The sequence below is a fragment of the Hippoglossus stenolepis genome, chromosome 21 (assembly GCF_022539355.2).
Source record: "Hippoglossus stenolepis isolate QCI-W04-F060 chromosome 21, HSTE1.2, whole genome shotgun sequence".
NCBI lineage: Eukaryota > Metazoa > Chordata > Actinopteri > Pleuronectiformes > Pleuronectidae > Hippoglossus > Hippoglossus stenolepis.
In genome coordinates, this window is record NC_061503.1 from 9,018,208 (window position 1) to 9,041,401 (window position 23,194).

At 43.5% G+C, this 23,194-nt stretch overlaps 1 protein-coding gene across 8 annotated transcripts in view; it reads right to left on the reverse strand.

The window, feature by feature from the left end:
* Positions 1-23,194, reverse strand: part of raraa (retinoic acid receptor, alpha a) — a 145,707-nt gene that overhangs the window by 117,190 nt on the left and 5,323 nt on the right. For 5 of the 8 annotated variants that reach the window (XM_035145576.2, XM_035145570.2, XM_035145569.2 and 2 more), the window contains exon 2: positions 9,799-9,868. The exons of the other annotated variants lie outside the window; for them this stretch is intronic. The gene's annotated coding sequence lies outside the window, so the exon portion shown is untranslated. The remainder of the gene's footprint in view (positions 1-9,798; positions 9,869-23,194) is intronic. 8 annotated transcript variants of the gene reach the window in all.

Below are 23,194 nucleotides of genomic sequence, written 5' to 3' on the forward strand. Positions count from 1 at the left end.
TGGGTACACATCCTCTCCGAGAAACAATACAGGAGGAGAGAGGTAATGACAGAAACAAAAAAACAAGCCCCCAAAAAGTAAAGATAAAAATATACAGTATATATATACACACATCAAAACTGCTCTACCTGCACCCTTGGCATTATAGCATCATCAGCTCATCCAGGCTGGTGCATATTGCAGGTTAGGGGTGGGGGGTGGGGATGGCTGAGTAAATAGCTCCAAGTCCAAAACGGGGTAAAAGGCTTAAATGTCTGGTGACAAGGAACGCGGACAGACAGGCACAGCTGAGCCTATGGTTTGGTTTCCAGGTAAAGTGGGGGCATAAATTATTAACAGGTGCTCAGTCTCATAAAGTGGAGATGAGCTTGGCTCCACGATGATCAGAGCAGACAATCACGCTCGTGCTCAGGCCCCACAGCAGGAGACTGTGTCAACAAGTGACATGTCGCCTACGCCGCTGCTCTGAATACTCCTGGTTATCTAGGAAAAATTTACTTTACCAGGATGTGTGTAATATATTTTAGATTTCATGCACAACACACTCTCCCTCTCAGTGCACACATGACAATGTCAACCATGCGTTTAATGGATTTTAGTGGCGTCCTGGTCAAATAAAGAAGGGCAATGAAAAAGAGGAAAAACACACATTTTCATTAGCTTTTTTCTACCCATCAGCAGAGGCTCAGCTGTCCTAGTGACCACAATTTATTGCCTTGATCTAGAGCATAGGGCCCTTTTTTTCTGAAGTGAATATGGGACCCAACTCAGCCCCATTTCATAGTGAGTCCCACTAACCCTGTGAACATTCCCCAGTGCATTTTCTCATTGTAAAATCATGCCAATCTGTGTCAATCTGGGGACTTGAAGTGCGGGAGACATCTTTTTTTGTATTCTCGTTTCCAGTCATATACAAGAATAAGTATGTGAATATTGCAAAGTACGCCCTGCTCTAACATGCAAAATGCCTTCATTGGTGTCCCAAAGTGAGCCTTGAGTCACAACCTTGATCTTTAGCAGGGCTTAACACAGTTGTAAACAAACCAGTAGCATTGGTGGAAGTGTTGTTTAACCAGCCCTTCTCTCCTATGATTCTCTATAGTACAAATCCAGACCAAGGGATGGAGGACAAAATGAAGGAGATGGAGATTCATTTTTCTGCCACAATGTCGCTCCAGGGCCACGGTCGCTGCTCGGCAGCTCTCAGCCTGCCTCCTCTTCCGGTTGTCCACATGCCACTGCTAATCCCTCATAGACCCACAGGAAGGCTTCGTGATCATCCGATGTGTGAGCTGGAAAAGACAGGAAGCTGGTAGGCATATATCGTCTGGGTGAGAGGCAGTGGATGACTGCGGCAGACTTGTCAGGAGAGCTCCATCCATCCCCTGGGTGTGCACAGCTACGTAAAGTGCTGGTGATGTTGCTGTTGGTCTTGGATGGTGACCTTGCTGACCAGCTTACTTTGGCCCACACACTGCAGCCTGGGTGGTGGCAGAGCATGGTCATATCTGTTCAAGTTAAAAATCTAAGGATAATAATGTTTAAATTAGTTAATGGGCAAAGGGTAAAAACCTCTTCCTTCTCATAAGCACCTGACTTCATTTCCAAATCTGAGGTATCGGAAATTTCTGACAGAGATACATCTGGCTCTGCAGACATGTCATCAAACTGTTGGCTGCTATTGCACTGTCACAGCTTCATACATCAAAATAAAGTCTATATATTATATTAATACTATCATACTACACTACAATTAACCCAGCTCATGTTATAGGAGCTACACATTGTTTGTTTGAAATCTGGTTTCCCTAGATCAACTAGAATGTCACTCAGTAGAGCACATACCTTCGCCAAGGCACAACAGTTCCCTTAAATTCAAACAAGCTGCACCAAATTGCACACGCACTCATAGGTATCAGTTCCCTAAATAAGCCAAACTTTTTTTCATCAAGATCCATTAATTATTTCCTAGAAAAATGGTATAAATTGTTCTCACAATGTTTATGAAAGCGAAAAAAAATCTGCATCTGCACCAAAAATGTAATGGGATCTTCCCTGATCAAGACTGCATCGTTCCACCAAGTCAGGGGTGAAAACATAACCTCCATTGGCGGCTACAAATACAGTGTATAACACAACAAAAGCAGCCAAAGGGTTAGCACTAAGGTAAACACCTTGGAACAATGTGTTTCTCAGTAGTTTTGCTTACACTGCATATATGTAATATGAGACCTAAGCAACAGAGTAAAAAAGGATTGTGATTGCATGTCTGCGATATAAAGGCTGAAAAGATATATCTCTCTTGGTGAAGACAACTACAAAAGTGTAAAGCAACATTACTGTCAATTGGTAGCCAAATAAAATCCAATATGAACACTTATACAATCAAGTCAATTCATTTAAAAAGGAGCTGTATGCTATTTGTTTTTGGTAAAAAAATACTCCAAATATCGATTATAGACATTGTTCAAATGCAACAGAACTTCACAAACTGCTCAGGTTAAGAGTTAAGAGATGCCCTGAGGCACATCGCCATCACACAATACAATCAACATGCTATGGGCTTATGGTTACATGAAGAGGTCTGAACTGAAGGAGAGGTTAATACCATATCGTAAAAGTGAACATATAATTGTCATTAGCCGGTAGTCCTTCTGGGTAATAATTCCTGAGATGACATGTTTACTGTAGGCGGCAAGCACAGCCAATTAGAGCATGTCAGTACTGCATTCAAACATAAATGCACCCACATACACAAACATAGGCTGTATGTAGCGATAGAGTATGACATGAATGTCAAGCCCCGCCATTATGAAGACAACTGACAATAAAGCTCTCAATTCAGTCACGGGAATAATATGCTCCCTTATAACTCAATAAGGCACTTCGCCTCTACAAGACTCTCAGGAGCCTGCGGGCAGGCAACACAACTAAGGTACTAAAATGTCTCTTTGCTACATTAAAATCAGTAAATATGTGCAATTTCAAACCACGAGAGGTGAAACTGAGCCTGAGCCAAAGGATAACTTTACACTTTAATGAACACGTATGGGCTGGAATGGTGCAACTAAATCTTAGTTAACCACAAATGCTGTAAAAAGGCCACACCCTGAGCGTATTACACACTGCTCCATCAACCTTCCTCTCTTTCCTCTTGCTGCACATTTTCCAGTGCAGGGAGGAGCCTACAGTATATCCCTGTATATAATACATCAGTGACTACTGTCGTTAATTTCTCCTCTCTTTCCCATTCTCCCGCTCGCTCCTCAGGGGTTCGCAGTGGCTGTCCGGAGCACATGTGTTTTGGTTTACCTAGAGTGGAGCTCTATCTGAGCCCGGGTTGAGAGCAGACTGTGGGCTTTGTCTGTGGCATCATTAATCAACTGTCCTTTAACAAAAACAGAAAACCAGATGAGAGACAAAGGGAAGAGACGTGGGGGGTGGGCCCTTGTTTAGGTACAAAAAAAAAAAAGGCAAAGAGGGTAAGACAGAGAGGAGAGGGAGAGAGGGAGAGAGAGAGAGAGAGAGAAGGGGATGCTTGACCCAGATCCAGGCCTTTAATAAATCAAGCAGCAACAATAACAAGCAAAGTTTTCATGTGGCTTGACTGATTAATCAGGCTTTTTTTTGACATGGGAAGCGAGGAAGTCTTTTCTTCCTTCTCTGTCTTGTCTCTCTGGTGTGAGACTACAGAGAGTGGCAGAGCAAGTCTTTTTATGTCGGGTGTTTATGTCTTTATGCTGCCAGGTTTTTAGACATGAAGGCCTGCATCGTTCATAGTTTGATGTGGTCACTGGAGGTCTCCGGCTACATTAATGGGGTACAGGAAGATTGTCGGAGAGGTAGGGAGACGCACAGTCCCGCTCTCACAAAAAGAAGTACACAGATGAATGAAGGCACAGGCACGCAGATACCGGCCTCTCCTTTCTAAAATATTAACAGGTACTGTTTTACACACATGCACACCAACATCTACTATCCATCTACCCGCAAGCCACAGAATATGAAGCAGCCCTGTGAGACTCTTTGTGAGGTGCCGATCGATGGGCATTGAGTGTGGACAAGGAGGCCTCAGGATCGATAAGGAGCCATTACAGAGATGTGCCTAGTGGGACCTTGGAGAGGAGGTGTAGGTGGGGTGAAGATACATCTGGGCCCTTGATGCCTTCTCCTTTCCCTCATCGGTGGGAGGGTAAGTGCTAGGACACATACAAGCAGTAGAACATACAGTAGATGTACGTGCATTAGGAAGACTTACATTATGAGTCTAATAGAGAACGTTACACACTGTGCACGCATTTGATCGCTCTCTCTCACACACACAGCAACTAATGGCATCCCGGGAGACCTGCTGCCACACCAGGAGTGCTCACCTTCACCTCCGTCTCTAAATCGCCCGTTTTCATTGGCCTCGTCTGCAGTTTTCTTCACTCTATCTCTCTAACTCACTTTTGGTGCCATCTTCTCCTCTATTTCCTCCTCAGCTTTCCTTCCTCCTGTGCACTGCAGTGTCACCAGAGCTGCCTGTGCTGTGCTCTGTCAGTGGAACAGCTTGATCCTAAGACTTTCTGTCACCCCCTTCTCCTCCTCCACCTCTCTGCTTCTCACAGAGAGAGCACTGGCTGTTCTATTCTATCTCTTACACACACATACACACAGTGCTGAGGAAACGACAGTTACTTCCACAAAAGTGTGGCAGTGACATAATCCCCCGCCGCTTCCTGTTTTACATGTTCTTAAGAAGTCTGCAATGATTTTTGCATAAAGGTTTACTCATGGTCCAATGCAATTACATGCCTGAAATGACATGTGTGAGGGGGCTCATTTAATGTAGGTGTATTTAAATAAGCTGGGTCACACAAATGTGTTAAGTTAATGTTGAAAATAAAATTATAATTGAGGCTCTATTTACACCAAAAATACAAAATCTATGGTATCCATCGCCAAATTCCCCTTCTCCATTACGTAAACAGAGAAGATCACACAGATGAGCCAGTCAAGCAGACGACTGAAGCAAATGAGGCAGACTGTGAGCTGGCTCTAGCTTCCATCACTACTCTGGAGGGAAAAAGTGAAAAAAAGAGATTCACTGTTGACATTGAATCCATCTTGTAAGAATTGCAGCATCCACGGCCCATCTCCACCAGCAGCACGATTAAACGACGGATGAAAATAGTGCATTTGGATGATGTTGTGGAGACTTAGGACTATTAAAAGTCAGGCAAATGCCTTTACCAGTGCTCATGAAATTGCACTGAGGTGCCATGTCGGCTCCTGCAAGCGCTGTCCAAAAAACCCTTCAGTGGCTGATCAAAAAGAAAGTTTATGTTTGTGTGCACATACACACACACGTATGCACACAGTTTCTGGGCCACAGTTAGCGGTCCCCATTGGTTTGGAAGGCCATAGCAGGCTATAACAACTACAGCCTGGCCGGCATGTTAGCAGTGGGCACTCTGTTTCAGCAATCTGGGTTCTCTTTGCCTTTGGACAGGGACCAGGTCAGGCTGCACAATACACCACTGTGTTTGGAGAGCAAGAGAGAAAGAGGTAGAGAGAATGAGAGAGGGAACGAGAAAACTATAAGCACATGAGTCCATGCACACACACGGGTATAAATAAGTATATGTGCAAGCATGTATGTTCTGTATGAGCATGAATGTTCTGTGTGAGCATGTGGATGTGTGTGTTATGACTATTGGGGCCCCCCACACCCCTCTACTATAGTGGCTTGAGAGGCCTCCCTCCCATCTCCCCAACCTCCATCGTTACATCATTGCGACTGTTTTCTGCTACCTCAGCACAAACAACCATTTTGGGACCCCTGGCAGCAGTTTCCCTCCTCCAGGCAGCATTTGAATGGTGTTGTAGGAAACCTCCGAGAAGATATTGCACCAGGAGTAACACACATCACTGTCAGTCTGAAACAATACAGTGGAAAGCAAACATGTCGGCCTATGCAACCGTGACAACTACAGGGAAAACAGACTACAGATGCAGAGTGGGCCTGTGCCCCCTGAAAAAGCGCAGGCGGCAACTGTCCCTTTAAGATGTATTTCGCACAGCTGAGCTGAGCGGGCTAGTCCGAGCCGGGCCGTGCTGCGCTGTGCTGTGCATGTATGGTAGCGGGGGGAACCGCGCCGCCCAGCTTGCCAGCCCACCACAGGGAATTTGTTTATGTTTCCTTGCTGCCAAGTTCCTGTCAGGAGGCGCCCCAAAGAGGAACTGCAGACTGCTCAGTACTGTTAGCTACGCCCTCTCGCCTAGAGTGGCTGGGGTTTTCTACAGGCAGTATCGGGTGGTGCTTTATAGCACACTCAAATCCAGGGAGGTCTCTTCATCAATTTCAACACACACACACACACACACACACACACACACACACACACACACACACACACACACACACACACACACACACACACACACACACACACACACACACACACACACACACACAATACTTCAAGCACCTACTCTGTTGCTCCAAAATCAGCTTTGGGAACACTAAATTTCATAAAACAAGTTCTAACATAAAGCTTAATTTATGACCCCAAACAGATTAACACCAATTTACTCAAAACACAGTACATAAAAAAGCACAAAGGCTTAGTTTCATAAAAGCAATGCTTTACGAGTGGCACTTTGTTGCTTTGGATTATGGGTATTGTAAAAACTGAGCACCACCACATAAAAACACACTAAACAGGATTGGTAAACTCATGGGCATCAAATCAACCACTTGTGGGGGAAAAAGAGCTACAATCAAAATCACTCTCTCACTAATGCAAAAGAGCAAAGCATTCCCCACTTCCAACAACACACACAAACATGTCTTTGAATCGTGACAAAATATGATCTGTTGTAGCCTGAGAAACAATGACTGCATCACATTTGCACAAAAACACAATGCCTCAGCCTGGCATTTACAGAACAAGCCGTTTCCTGAGTCATCTCACTGCACATGAGCAGCTCCTCTGTCAAGCAAGGTCACCAAGTGCGTTAGTATAGTTTTTGAGTGCTGCTGCCACCCGAAAGTTTCAAGGACATGAGATTGTCCACAATCATACCATGCATGTGTGATGTGGAGTGTGTGTAGGAAATTGAGAGATGTACATATGTGTGAGCGGAGGAAGGAGAGGGTCAGACAAGGCCTAACAAAGGGGCGTGGGACCCAGGATGGCGAGACAGAGGAAGAGTTGGAGAGAAGAAGGGAGAAGAACAAAAGATGGAAGCGTGGATGGAAAAATGTTGGCTGGGGTTTTGGGGGGGACTGCGTAAAGGCAAAAACAGGAAGCAATTTATGTCAACTTGGATGGACTGTGCCCTCTCCCCCTCACGTGCTGTCACATTTCACTGCTCCTAAACCATGCAGACAGAAATTCCCTATCTGAGCACGAAATGTGAGTGACACAGATGGCTGAGAATGCACAGCGGAAACGCATTGGATGCATTTGTTTGAATATGATTCATGTTGTTGTCGTAAACTTCCCCATTTTTTCCCTGTGGGTGGAGAACACACAACTGAAAACTTAAAATCAATTGAGCATCAGAACTTGCAGAACACTTCTGCTATTCCGCTGAGGCAGAGGAAGTAAGATGCCACACAATATCTTGCTATTCAAAAGCCTCACAATAAATGGGCTCAGCAGCAGATATATAAGCTGACACCAACTGAGATTTAAGTAGTTTATTCAACTGTTAACTCTCCAGATTTGGAGGTTTGTGTAAATCAAACAAATCAAATTGGTTATTCAGGATGTGAGTGTTGGAAAGCCCCCATGTGGAAAACAATCACACCAAACACCACAGTAACATTTGTCACAATGAAATAACAGAAATGCCTAAGGAGCCACTGGAGTTTCACAGAAATTGGCAGGGCCACACAAGGAAGGCAGTTTTAATCTAACTTGGGGAAAAGTACAAAAACTGAAGGAAAGCTGCAGCAGCAAAGGTGTTGAATACTGATTATTCAACTCTGTCCAGCTTCTACAGGGAGTAAGAAGCCCCATTACACAGGAACAACTGTGCATAAACAACACATATAAACTTCCCTGAAGTTTCCATGTGTGGAGTAGAGAAAAACACAACACAAAAATGAAAACACAGGAGTTCCATTCTAGACAGAGGGAGAGGCTGCGGGCTCGGCAGCCACCACCGACCTACCGCACGCAGAGTGTGAATCATTAAAGGCATGTGTTCCACATCAACTGCTGGGGTCGCTTCCCAACCCACTTATGAGACTGGATCTAAATTATGACAGGGAGGGGGGGTTAAATAGTGCTCAACTTGGAGATAAAAACCTAAACCTGCAAACTCAGAGACGGAGAGTGAGAGGAATTGGAAAATCACTTCCTAGAAGTACTGCACGTACCCCCCCATTCACTAAATAAATCAGCAATAAACAAATAAAGAAGCAAATTGAATAATTGCTTGATTCCAGAAAAAAAAACGTGATGTTTTATCACGAGCAGAGGAAGTTAAAAAAGAAAGCTTCCCTACTTTTATTCTTCCATGTCTTTCTGGCTGCCTTTGCCAACTTCTAACCTCACAAGAGCTAAGTCAACACAGTAGTATGATTTTTTCCAAGAGCACAAATCAAAGGGTGTAGAAAGACAAAAGAAGAGACAGGAAATCTGAGTTGTACGCATATATGACCAAAGTGTCAGCCTTAGTCCATCAGGACAGCTGTATGCCAGACCGGTTGCTAACAGCGGTGTATCTGCCAGACCACTTGTCATTCCCAGTTACGACACATGGATGTCTTGTAGGAGTGTGACTACACGCTTGTGCACAAAAAAAAACACAAAACCTCACTGGCATGGCCATCCACTGATAGCAGTATCGGCTGGGGTTTTGGTGCACATACCACCCTATTTGCTTTAGCTTTAAGGCTGGTATGGGGGTGGATGTTGTTCCTCTGTGGTAAGCGATCAAGAAGGAAAGGACAGGTCAGGATTGGACAGGTCAAACTGTGACATGACAGAGCAGGACAGGAAAGGATAAATGCAAGTGTGTACAGGCAGGAGAAGACCAAACAGGACAGGACAGGAGAAATTCTGTCTCAGTCCTGGGGACATGGTGCTATGATCGGCCGAGAAGAACTGACCAACCTTTTCTGCTCCTTTCTGTCAGTCATTATTGTGTCAACATCCTGGCAAATCAGCATGAAATGAAATAAAGGGAAATGACAGAATAAAATCAATAGTATTATTATTTCAGCTGCCATAATGTTTTGCAGCTGATACAAGTAAGATGATCAGACACAATAAATAAGTCTATATACACACTGAGTGATGGTCCTAGTTCTTCAAGCCAGTTCTTAATAATAAACGGCTGTTTTTGTTTCGTCTTTGTCACTTTAACATGACGGAGCAAATCTCCTAGCTGCCAGCTCCAACTCTGATGCAACAGATCTGGGATTAGACTTGATCCCACCACTGGCAGCATGCAGGCCACAGGATTCAGTAAGTCCTCTAAACAGTACACAGCGTATAAGTGTGTACACGTGATTGAAAATGATTCCACAGGTTTGCAAAGACATTCAGCTGAGCACAAACAGTAAGTTTTACCGAGGTAGTAAAAGGCAGAAGATATGACACAACAGACAAAACGCTCAGTCATGAGCCACACATCGTGTGAACCCGACCACAAACCCAACATGGCTGTCACATGATGAGGAACAACGCTACTGTATAGAAAGCAAGATGGTGTTTGGTACCCACACACACACACATGTGTGGAGTGTGAAGAGGTCCAATTACCCAGAGATGAGAGGAGTGACAAATTCGGGCTTACCCCAAAAACGTCAATCTCCCTGTCCTTGTCCAAGGAAATCTCCCCTTGAATCGATTGCAGCTCCTAAGCTCTGAGGAGAGAGAAAGAAAGAGAGAGAGATATTTGAAACCAGGAGCTTTGTGGTCCTTATCCACGTGCTGCAGACTCAGTGACTCCCTAGCCTCTCTGGCTCAGAACTCTTTCACTACACAAACCTCTTACACTCTTTTTCCTTCCCTCGCTCTCATACTGCCTGTAATCTCCCCGCCCTTTTCCAATAGATTGGACTTTCTCACTCACTATGTTTGTGCCCCAGACATCATGTGAAAACTGGAGTAAAACAGTGCTTTTGTGGTGTGAGAATTACCTAGGGCCCAGGCAGGCACAGTAGTGCTTATGGCCACAACTCAATTACAGCAATGTGAATCAGGTGGCTGCCTAGAAATCCCCTCAGCATGATGCACAAATAGGGACACAGAGGCGCCTTCATTGCCAAGATGGAGACAAACTAAAGTGGCGTGTCATCTTTTCATAGAAGGAGAGCTTGGCTGATATTGGAAAGATGAATGGCCGCTGCACACAAGGATCTAGCATCACTGGCTTATGTGAACAATGCCATTTTGTCTATGCATGTTGTGAAAATATCAGAAGTATTTACCATGTTCGCTTGCAGTTCTAAATTGAAGGAGTCACATGGCACTTAGAATCTCTGATAAACGGCACCTTTGTGCTGCAGAAAGCATGGAAAATGCTTTGTGGAATTGTTTTTAACCAAAAACAACTGGATGGCAATTACAGGGTGGTGGTTTGCACATGTAAAAAGGCACTTTGTTGGTTTATGAATTCAACATAAATGCCAAGCTGCACAATCATGGTCAATAATATTGGAATAGAAAATTGGTTTGTGTCAAAAGCATTCAAAAGCAGTGAGTGCACACTGTCTTTCTGTTTGAGGAAAACAGAGAAAGCAGACCATCTTTTTTTAGCAGATCCTGGCTACAGGATCCATCCAGCTCCCATTAACTGCAGAACTTTGGAGTAGGCCAAGTTTTTCCAAAGGCATGTTCAAGAGAAACCAATGACATTTAAAATTATGGTCTATTTTAGATTATTTTACTTCACCAGGCACTTGTCACAATAAAAAGAACATTTCTGTAATAGCTAGATAAAAAAAGAATGCGGCAAGTTATATCAGGACAGAGCTTTTCTGACAGCCATGGTAATGGTTGCTTTTAAGATGTGTCATGATACCACCACAGAAAAAAATCCCCTCCCTCCAGGTCAGAGTGGCCTTGGTGCCATTTTACAAGGAGCAAATGAATTTCACACTAATTTGTTATCACAAGCTCCCGAGGACAGTCAAACTGCAGAGATGTAAAAATAGCATTTTTCCAAAAAAAACAAAAAAATATAAATCTTTACTATAAAGACTGGTTTCCGTTTCCATGGGACACACTTCCAAGCTGGTGGACAAGCCTCAATTCAATATTGAGACCTTCAATCAAATCCCAGTTCCACATTCACAAAGTTTTTGCCAGATGAATGTTTCATTCATGGCTTTGTTCGCAAAGTTTGTTTAACCACTGGCTATGAACAAATACACCATGAATAGTTGCACCTCAGTCCAATCAAATGCAAATATCCTGTATCAAACACAACCTAATATTTAATATGTGTCCCTGCCCAGTTTATGATAATAATGCAAAACCACATCCTTCAATTTCATACAAAGTCAACACCACAAACTGAACATTATAAGTTTTACTAGTGTGTTGTTTGCATTGCATGCGTGGCTTTTTTATATTGTATGTGTATCCAACACAATTTCTCAACATGTCTTTAAATCACCTGACAATTCTGGTGCATTGTGTTGCATTTCATTAATCAGTGACAGAGGTCAACAAAAGCCAAGTGATTAATGCACCGGCATTTGTTCCTTTGCCTTTAAATGGCATTTTAAACATGTACAGTAATACTCATTTCATTGCATCAGACCATACCTCCATTCATTGAAGGTGTGACTCTGGTGCATTGCTTTGTATGATGACAATTCATAGACAAACTAGCGGACAGTGACCCAGTCTACTATATGATATAATGAGATGGTGTTTGTTATTACAGCTGGCTGCACTTTAATGTGTGAGACTGTTCCCTCTGGTATCCAATCCAACATGACAATCGTGTGGTCAGTGCCCAGGCCCTGAATGACTCCTCATCTCACTTCCTGTCTTGTTATACGCCCTCATTTCCTGTTGTGGACCTGAGTGGTGTTTGAATGCTGAGGTTTTGTCAGTCCACTAGACCAGGAACAGCTTAATTTAAAGACAGCAGGTAGGATGAAATGAGGACAACGTTTATGCATGTGTGTGTGTGTGTGTGTGTGTGTGTGTGTGTGTGTGTGTGTGTGTGTGTGTGTGTGTGTGTGTGTGTGTGTGTGTGTGTGTGTGTGTGTGTGTGTGTGTGTGTGTGTGTGTGTGTGTGTGTGTGAGAGAGAGAGAGAGAGCCCGGAGCCCATACACTGATGAGAGTGGACAGGAGTAGCCTGGGGTAATCGCATCTTTATCTTTGCTGATGGGCAAAAGCAACTCAATGCAGACGCTCACCTTTAACACACATACACACACGCACACACACACCCAGAGAGTGAAGAGGGGGCCCTCACTGCTGGAACCTGGCCAGACAAGTCCATCTGCTTTTCAAATTGAACCCAATTTACTGCACCTAGAAGACCTCAATTGCTCGGGGACACACAGACTCACCGAGCAGAGAGCCTGAAAGGATAATACAGTGGGGTCACCCGATCTTACGTGTACGGCCTAGCATCGGCAACTTGGACTGGGATTTGGGTTGCTGTAGTGCTGATGGTTAAAAAGGTTTGATCGGCCCTGGGACATTCACTTACTCGCTGTGACAGCAGTGCCCCTCCACTGCCGCTCACTACAAATGTGTAAAAAACTGATAGAGGGTACGACCAGCAGTCTCCAAGTGTGTGGTTACTTGGGAATGGCAGCCCTGTGGCGAGAGTCATGAGCTCACATTAAAACAGACACAATGTGTTGTTTTAACTCACTTGGTTGTATAAAATTCCACAGGCCGTATGCACGCACGCACATACACACACTCACCAACACACACGCTGACACAATATAAATCCCTCTCTTTGAGGCTCTGACTCTCAGCGGTGGAAACCCCCTTCAGTCGCACATAGATCACATAACCTTTCTTGACATCGGAGGACAGCACTCCCAATGGAAAGACGCAGATTCACACACGCTGAGTGCCGGCCAAGGCTCCAGACTGCCATTGTCCTTCAGAGTCATCCAAACAAAACAATGAAGAGGGTCACGAAAGGCCCCCCGTGGAATGGTAAATAACCAGAGAGAGTGAGAGGAAGAGACGGAGGGAGATTCAGAGAGACAGAAGCAGAGAAGAAGCGAGACAGAGAAACTAATCCACCTCGACAGTGTGACATGGAACACCAAGTGCAAAATATGACCAACTGGGAGCAGGTGAATTCCACTAATGTTCAATCATTCAGGAAGAATCTGACACCACTTGAATTGAAAATATGTCAGCTGTGTGATGTACAGAGCAAAAACAGCAATGTAAAAGGATCTCACCTCCAGGTATGAGGAATTATAGTTCGTATAACAAACGGTGAGAAGACATTAATTCAACTTTGAGGTTTAAAACAATATTTTATGCTCTGTAGTAAAATAGCAGGTTGCATCTCCTACAGTTGAGGAGACAAGAGTTCCTCTTACGATATACAGTCATCTGGGCAAATGTGTTGCTCTTCTCAAAGCGGTGCAGAGGCAGAAAAAGGGGCTAAAACCCAACAATATCAAAGGCATAGATTGTGGAGATGTTAATGATTCATTAGTGCTGAGTGACCCTTATTATAAAACCATCTTTGTTGTCATTATTCATCTGGCATAAAATGCTCGCCTGTTAATTCAGACTCAGGATGTTGACAATAGGCGGTCCACAAAGGGGCTTGGAAGGCACAGTCCAGCTTCTGATTGGTCTTTCATATGCTAATGGGGGAACTGTTTTGGGTTTACTGGCCTGGTTGGAAATGATTTAGAGCGACACCGGTGCTCTGAGCTTTTATGTTTAGGCTGGCCGCAGGGGCTCATATATCACTCTGATCATTAATCAATTAGCGTCTCCTAGCCACCTGTCGGACACATCGGCGCACAAAACATTCCTGCCCTTGGGCAGTTGCTAGACGATGATCATCAGTAGCACCGCTATTACCTTCCAACCCCTCGACACCCCACCCCCCTCCCCTTTATGGTAATACCCTGATAGATTACATAATCACACCCAAACACTGCCCGCAATGACAAAGGCTCCTCTCCCAGCGAAGAGAATATGAGTGGAAATTGCCATGGTAGGTTATTTTTAATGGGTCTTCCCCTCCTTCCGAGTCAATTGAGCAAGTATTATTTGATTTTTTTTTGTACATGCGTTTGCCCTCCGCTGTCGCAAACAGAAAAAAACAGGGCAGAGAGGAATTGATGCCGACCTTGAAGGAGAATCAATAAGTTGACGGCTATTCAAAAGTGCTGAATGCACACCAACACTGTGTCCTCCATTGTTTTAAATGCAATTGCCTCCAGAGAGGTATTGATGGTTGTTTAGTATTGATGATGTGTCCCAGTAGCCAAATACAGGTGATATGGAAAGGTCTAAACTATCAAGGCCTTAGTGCCTTAGTGAGAAGTGATTTTGACTGAGATGAACTTTGTGTGTTTGTTTCAGCAGTCTACTTCCTACTCACACATTCAACTTCAATAACAAACACCCAGGATGTGACTTTCTGTTATGGAGAACTGAACAAGAGAAAGAGGGGGAGGAAAAGAGAGAAAGAGGAGGGACATTTTTTTAATTTTTCACTGTCTGCGTTATTTGAAAGCTCCATGAGGCTTTGTGATCTCATGAAGCCACTCGAGACACTGCGTGAAGGGACCGATGGCAACTGAAAAATCCTTCAAACATTTCTGTTCAAACAGCTGCCTGCTGCCTAACCACCACAAAAAAAATAATTCCTGGAGATTTGTATATAAATTTGAACTCTTACGCAAAAGGCCCTCACAACCACTAGACAATCTCTTTTTCACAGCCTCTTTTCCCTGACAATACCCAACTCCAACCACCCTCCAATCCAACTCCCCCAAAACCCTTCACATTTTCACACTTTTTTGTTATTTGGAACTAATTCTCAAAAGCAGCTGAAGAGATAAATGGCACTAAAATTAGAGCCTAATCCGCCCAACTCTCCATGTGGAGACATGGAGAAAGTAGATTTGTCAAGCCTTGATTTAGCATTATTCTTTCATTATAAAAGTAGCACTCTTCACGCAGCTTAGCAATATACGAAATGGCTCAATCAGTCTCATGTGGAACATTAAAGTCAGAATGTGGAAGGGGGAGGATGGAGTAAGGGCCTAGCTGTGAACCCAGTAAATGTAGCATTGTGTTGATGCCATTATTGTGTTGCCAGCATTATTATTCCTACCTGTGCTGCACTCTTCAACTCAGAGGGTTCTCCCTTGAAAATGAAATGTGCCAAAAACAGAAGAGCTGCTCCACCAGGGGATTGTAGGAAATCTGGGCCACTGTGTTGGGTGTGTAAAGTGTGTAACACTGGGCTTGGAGCGGAGTTTTTTTCTATTTCGTCTTTTAAATCCAACCAGCTCAGGCAAAGAGCCAGCTACCAACATTATCAGGTGGATTTTCAAAAGAACAAAAGCTCCTCTTCGATTACTACACTCTGCCAGTGGAAAAAAGCGGAACAGAAACCCCATCAAGCACACACACTCAGTCTGTGTGTGCACATACACATTTATAGCTCCCGGTCCTTGGTATTTTGTCCAAATTCATTTCTTTCAGAAGATTATTTCTCTGATAATCTCACACTTTCCTCTTTTTACTTATCTCTTCAGTAAGGTCCTAAAAACTGGCTGTGATATTAGAAGTGCAAAGGTCCAAACTTAAGCTGAGAGACAGAGAGGAAAGCATATCTCTTAGCTCGCTGTATCTAATCACATTCACAACATAAGTGTATTTCATATTTTTGGAGAGATAAATGTAGAAGGCGAAAAAAAATTTCATATTTGACTGCAAACAGGGAAAGCTAAAACTTATGTTGCCTGGTAGCTGCCAGTGGACAAGCAGTGTTAGGAGAGGAAAACTATGGCCTGAGCAAGATAAAGGATATCCACAGTGTACAGGGGCAGGAAGAAGACAGCGAGAAGGAGGAGGGTGATGGGCAACAGGGCAAAGGCTTGACCCTTGTGGGTCAATAGGTGATTAGTAACATTTATCATACCTCCACGAGCTGCTAAATGAGAAGCCAGGCAGCTTCTCTATACAGAATCTAGCCACATTTCGATGTCAAAGTCCAAATGAAGGCTGGGCCCACTGCAGTCAAACAGATGCCATGTGTTTATGACAGAGACAAATACTGGAATCCCTAAGTGGAACAACATGCCATGCTGGCACACAGAAGCGGCAGCGAAACGTTACATCATTTTGACGATTTAATGAGCACAGCCTGGATTAGATCAGAAGTTTAAATACCTGCCAGTGCCAATATAAAAGCTTGTATTTCATGCTTCATGAGAGAGGCTAAAAAGTAAGTTTCACTCGATAGGAAAACAATGGTTGGAGGATGAAGGGGCTGCGGTTGTGGTTAAGGGGGAGGCAAGCCACGCTGTCTAAGTCCTGATCAGAGTCATGCAAGGTATCTGAAAGCAGGGAATCCATGGAGCCACAGCTCAGCCACACTGACATTCACATGGTGGAAATGACAAAGAAGCAATTGAAAGCCGGGACTGTATTTGGCCCAGACTTATCAGAATACACCCCACCCCCCCAGGGGACTGTCCGCCAGGACAGTGGCTCTCTGAAGAAGCACGGCAGCTCAGTATTGTTTCGCTGCTCTGGACAAGTGGACTTGAGTTCGAGTGGGTATCCTGGGCCAGGGGCCAACTGAAAATGAAAACACGCTGTTGTGTGCAAGGACAATTAGGACACACACTCACGCAACAGACATCCATCAAAGTGAAGATGACAGTTAATTTCATAAACAAAACAAACATAGCCTTCTTGTTAGCCACTTAATAACTTGTGCATGGGCAGAAAATCTACAATGATGCTACTAGACGTGAAATGTACAAACAAAACACAAATTAGAGATGGCATTCCATTTTAATATCCCACACATAACATCCCAGTTTTCAGTTGCAAACACAAGCTTCCAAGTCCCTCAGGCAAATCACTCAAGGCACTCAAGCATGATCCAAAAGCAAAGAAGATATTTTCAGGTATTCACACAGGAGGTGCAGTGCTGAACTGAAATTTATGAAGTTGATGATCCTTCTAACATGCGACAGATGCAAAAATGAAAAAACTAAAAAAACAAATATCTCCTGGTGAAAAAGCAGTGGCACACATGTAGAAGACACTGACGAGGTATCTAGTGTTTATGGTGATAAGAGCCGACGACGGTGTCAGGGTGCTGTAATCAAAATGAAACACGTAATCTCCACGGCAGAGTTAATACGTCACTTCCTGCCTCTTTCTGCCGCACCCGGCTGCTCCACCTCTCGCCTGAATAATGCGGTTGTGAACGCGTCTGTGCAGAAAATCTTCCTCTGTGTTGTGCACGTGTGTAAGGCAGACTCTGGGTAAACTCTGTAGCCAATTCTCTGGATTTTACCCAGAGGTCATGTCTAAAAACATCTTAAGTAAAACACAGAAGGATACAAAGGATCCTTGTTATTGTTGTTTGGGATTTAAATTCAGGTATGAGCACATGTGAATGCAGCAATTTTGCATGTTTAACAATTTTATCCTTACAACACTACAAGCTCAAAAATTTAAATCGAAAATTGAAACATTATATGATCACCACTGAAACTGTAAAATGTAACTGATAAATATAAATAGCGTAACACTGAGACAAACGCGATGATTTAACACTTCAGGCATCCCAGTAATGTTAGGGATCAGCGCTGCATGAAAAGCCAAGTAAGCAGTATGTTCACTCATTGGTGTGACAATGAGAAGAACTCCAAATGCTCTGCAAACCGTTTTCTCATCAACTGTCATATTCCTGCTTCCATTGTCTGAGCTCACTGCTGAACTACACCAGTCACCTCTGTGTTGGGAGTGATGGAGGAACAGTGTGGTTCAAGAGAGGAAACTGAAGGGGAGCAAGTGAAATCAGCATCAGGAAACGCTCACTACATCTCTACTCCACAGTTACACAACTCAAACACATGGATCTTATACTAATGATCAATGATGCTTTATACTTTGCTACTGGGGTGTGACGGAAGTGTTGATGTACACAACATGCTTGTTAAGGCCATATAGGAGGATATTTGTATTTGCCTTCCGCATCTCTCTTATCTCTGATGCTGAGTTTGACAGTGAAATCTCTGAGTCACTCACAGTCCTTGAATGTGGTAAAGATCACTCTCTCGACAAAGACGGCCACTGTCTGCTGCAGGAACTTGACTTGTAGTGGGTACAGCACAAACCACTCAAGAGGAGTTTTCAAGCCTTAATCCTGTTGACCGTGTGGATCTTTTATGTATTACGAACTGCATCCTGTAATGCTTAGCAAGCTCAAACTAGGTGTGTCCCGGAGTGATCCAGCAGGGATTGAGGCCATCAAGGCATTTTTAATGGGCTAAAACTCAATCTCCTTCCAATCCTTCTTTTTTGTCATAATCTAAACACTGAAATCTGTTCCTTTATGCAAAGCGTTGCATTGCAAATGATAGAACTGCAAAGCAGCATGAAAAAATAAACAGGAATTTCCGTTAAATATTTTTCAAAACTGACAAACTGACAAACAATAGCATGCGTTTGAAGGTGGAAACACTTGTGTTCACAAGTGCTGAATTTGAACTGAAATATCCATTCTTCTCATCTCGTTGAGAAGAAAATATCTAGATATAGAATATCTAGAACAGGCTGTGATTTCGCATACCCATCTAATAATCCAGAAATCTCTGTCTGTCTGTCTGTGTGTCTGTGAAACGCATATATCGCGAACCATTTAACTTATGAGCTCACACATTATGTTCAGTATTAGTACAATTTTAATAAACACCTGACCAACGCTCTGTAGCAGCGACGAAGTGACTCATCAATGTAGGTGACACTGTCGATCACGTCAACAGCGCATTCACGACAATCTGAATCTCCACATTGGGGTTCTGTGTGCTGAGTCGAGCTTCACCCGACATTGAATAATTAGATAAACTGCTCTTTGTGCAGCAGCAGTGGAAAGCTGCAACCATTGCTTTAGTCCCAACAAACAGCCCATTCCAACCAGGCCTGTTCAGTGCGGGCATTGCAATAGTAGTATCTAATGTCATGTAGGAAAATACAAATATATATTAAATGAAATCTGGGATCAAACAAACATCCATAAGTCCAACTGTGAACAAAAAACAGCCAATTTGTGAGTTGGCAATGGGCAGTGGGCAGCTGAGTAGGCAGTGACTAAGAGAACTAGTGATGGAACAAATGGGAGGTTCTGCAGAAATCACCCTGGAACACAGAGCAGAGCTGTGCACAGAGGCCTTGTGCAACACAGTCGACACATTTCACTCTCACAGAGCCTGGAAACAATACGCTTGGGGCTTCCACCTTCATTTAGATGAAAATGGACCTCCTCAAGAAGAAATAGAGTCATTTTTAACTCCCCCTCTCGCTACGAGTCGGCCTCCTGTAATGTGCCCAGTCAATGGACTGTGGGTCTATTCAACTGCAGGCAGCCCACAGCACAGCCATAAATAATGTAGGGCAGCTCACATGAAACCCTAATCACCATTGTGCTGTCACCCAACATTGAAGATTGCTTGTTTAATTTACTGCACTGCATCTGTCTCAGTTCTGGCCAATTTAGTTTCATGATTTCAATAGGCGTTCCAGGTATTTATCAATGTGCTTTTCACCCGACGCCATGAATCAATTAGAACGCAATGTTCATGTATCCAGGTCTGTGTTTGTATGTGTTTGTGTTCATGCGTGTTTTGGGTGATGGTGTGTACGTGTGCCATGAAGAACAAATAAGAAAGCTGCAGCTTGTGAAACAACAAAGGCTGAGAAGAAGCCATCAACACTCAATAACCAGAGCTCATTATTGGCCATATACAGCGTGCTTCATTACATTACTATTCCATTAGCATGCAGGCATTTGCATATTCCAGTCACCTCTTTACTGAGGCTGTTGATCATAAATGGCAGCCATATGCTGCCTGGTGCGCCATATTACAGAATTATTACTGCGACACATAAAGCCAAGAAAATGAAAATTATGTTGACACAAAATTAAAAACAAAAACAAATCAAAGGATCTGCCATTATTGATAGTGTCTCACAGTCTCACTGACTGAAAGAGTATAATTTATAGCCATGGGTTATGCTTTCTTGCTGGCAAACATCTGCAGGCTGAGTTTGCTGGGTGCATATCTGATACTTCCTTACAATTATGTACAGTTTACTTTTTATATGAGTCAACTGCAAATAATACAAACGCAACAAATATTTCTGCAGCATTTATAGAAAGAAGACAGGGGAGATTAATTAGCGCTTTAAAAACAAACATAAAGGTAAATGTGATTAGCCAATAATGGACTTTTGCTGCTCTGTTTTTGGTGGTCATTTAAGCTTCACGTCAACTCCTCTTGCAAACACACTCATCTAACAGGCTCTGTACTAGAACAGTGCAGCATGACAGTGATCTGGTGCGATGGCTCTTCACTGTGTCTGGCTGCACTATGATGACAGCCAGTGGAGACAGAATAAGTAGCAGCGGCTCACTAGCTACATAGACTTTGCTTGCACAAGCCAAGGCAGCAGAGCAGCACAATAACGATGCTATGAGCTCAGCCACTTACGCCCAGCTAGCCGTTCAAGCTAGAAGCAGCAACAGCTGAATCATCCTTGTTCAGGACCATTGTGTCTTCACCATGGCGTTTACTTCACACTGATAAATGTGGCCTATGGCAACTCAAGCTAATGGGCAGGCAGCTGCAACCCCAGTAGATGCAGAATACACTGTCAACTGCCACACACTCCCACACAGGAGGCACAATGGAGAGGATTTGTTCCACTCAAATCAGTGTTAAGATGCTTTGGCTTGTGCAGTGCTTTGAAAGTGGACATGGCCACTGCACAGGAGACTCACATGTTATGTTGCCTATAAGAATGACACAGAACCTGTCAACAGTCTTAATTAGGAAGCTGAGATCTGGTACGATGAAGAGAACTCCAAGTGATAAGTAACTAAGAGCAGGGGTCGGACACCTCCCGCCCAGAAGACCGTTTGATCCAGCCTGTGATATCATTTATAAAAGTACAAAAAACTAAATATATTATTTTATTCAGCAAAAAAATGAATTACTATCTTTGCGAGCCATGCAGGGCTCTACCAAAGGTGAGGATTTGTTTGAACAAGATTTTGTCAAAAAACAGCTGTGACTGACATCACCATCAGACGTCCGACGCCTCGCCAAAGAGAAGCAGTTCCAGGCATCGCATTAGAGGGCTTAGTGTAATGTGTGTTCAATGAGTCTGTATGGCCCTCGAAGGATGTTATAAAAACTAAAATGGCCCTTGATAGGAAAAAGGTTACCCACCCCTGCACTGGTGGATTTGTTTGATAATCATTTATTCATTCAAGTCATTTGCTTTTTACAAGCAAAACCACAAAAAACATTCCCAGGTTTTTCCATTGTGAGCTTTTCTTTGCTTTTGTCTGCTTTTTTTATCACTTTAAACTGAACTTTTTCATCTGTAAGTGGGAAACACCAACGCATTTGATGACATCAACTTGGGCTCGTTGTAGGGAAAATAATCGATGAATCTATAAAGAAAATAACCATTAGTTGCAGACATAATCTGGAGCCATTCAGAGTGACAAGTGTAATCTTTTTGCCTACTTAGATATTTTTCTATCTGGCACCTGAGCTGTATTCTTTTGAATATATATTCTATTGTCAAAGATTCAAGTTACTAAAAAAAGAGAAACTGAAATCAAACCAATGTCAACAGAGCAGATGGAGGGTTTTGAACAAAAATCTGACTGCAGACACACACTTGGCTCGAAGTAGTACTGGTGTTTTAAAGAGCGCTTAAGGACAGATTGGCTAGTCAGACATCTGTGTAAGTGACACCGACTATCTGGCTCGCTGTCTGACTCATGGCAGCAGAGGGTTAACTTGGCAGCTCAGCAGTTCGACGCTGCTCTAAAAGGAATATTAGCAGCATGTCCTCCAGTTCCGACAGAGAGGGACCAACAGGAAAAAAGGAGGACAGAGAGAAAAAGAGAGATGGAGAAAAGGCAACAAGCAAAGGGGTGGGTGTGCGAATCCAATTTCCAGTGACAGTGTGCTCAGGATCACTGTTTCAGTTAGAGAACATATCATCTGTCAAAAGTTAATGGCAGTGTCCTGGGGAAAATGAAGGAAAATAGAATGGAGACCATTCATTAAGACGATGGGGGATGGGGGAGTGTGTCGAAGCCACAGGTCTGCTCAACTGTCTCCCTGGGAAAATAAATATATACACAAGCCATTATTTGTGCCTTTACGAGGTATGAGGGCAGTCACGATCAAGGGCTAGTTGTCATGCTACAGAGATAATATTAGCGCACATGCCTGAAGAGGAATCTGTGGGCCCAAGCACAGAGCTATCACTGGAAATTAAGAGGTCGGTCTGGCTGCCTGGTAGGATGGCTGGCAGGCTCGCCAAGAGCCCGGCCAGCCTGTCTCTCACTCAGAGCTGTGGATGTACTCAGTGGAAGCAATTGATACCATTGTTTTATGGAGAGGAGGGTGGAGGGGGATTAAGATCCAACAATAGGCCTCTTTCACTGGAAATGTCAGCCGTCACGCCGGGGGACAGTCCGACCGGGCAGAGACACTTTCATAAAAAGCCAAGGTACAAAATGAGCGTGGAAAATAATATGAAACTCTGTGAAGAGTGCAATGAAATGCTGTAACATGGGCCAGAACGTTCACATGCCAAATGGTAGAAATGCAATCTTGAACATGTGACAACATTCTATGGGAAACTTTACAGCACAGATCATGCGAAACGGAAGCAGTGAAAATAAATACAGGGCTTTCCGTTTATTATTGTTCGATATGATCTTCATCTTGATCTTTTTCTCAAAATAAATAAAATAAAGAGAAATCAGTACAACAACGGCAGTTACAGATGTCGATAATTTCAAGGTCTGCCAAAACAATCCGAAGCTTAAAACACACCCCAAATCAATAACCAGGATAAGAGGTTATATTGGGCTTTAGCTCAGCCTAATTAGATAAAAGGAGACAAATGTGGCCTGATTCTTCAGGCAAATTAACGTAGTGAGAAACCTAAA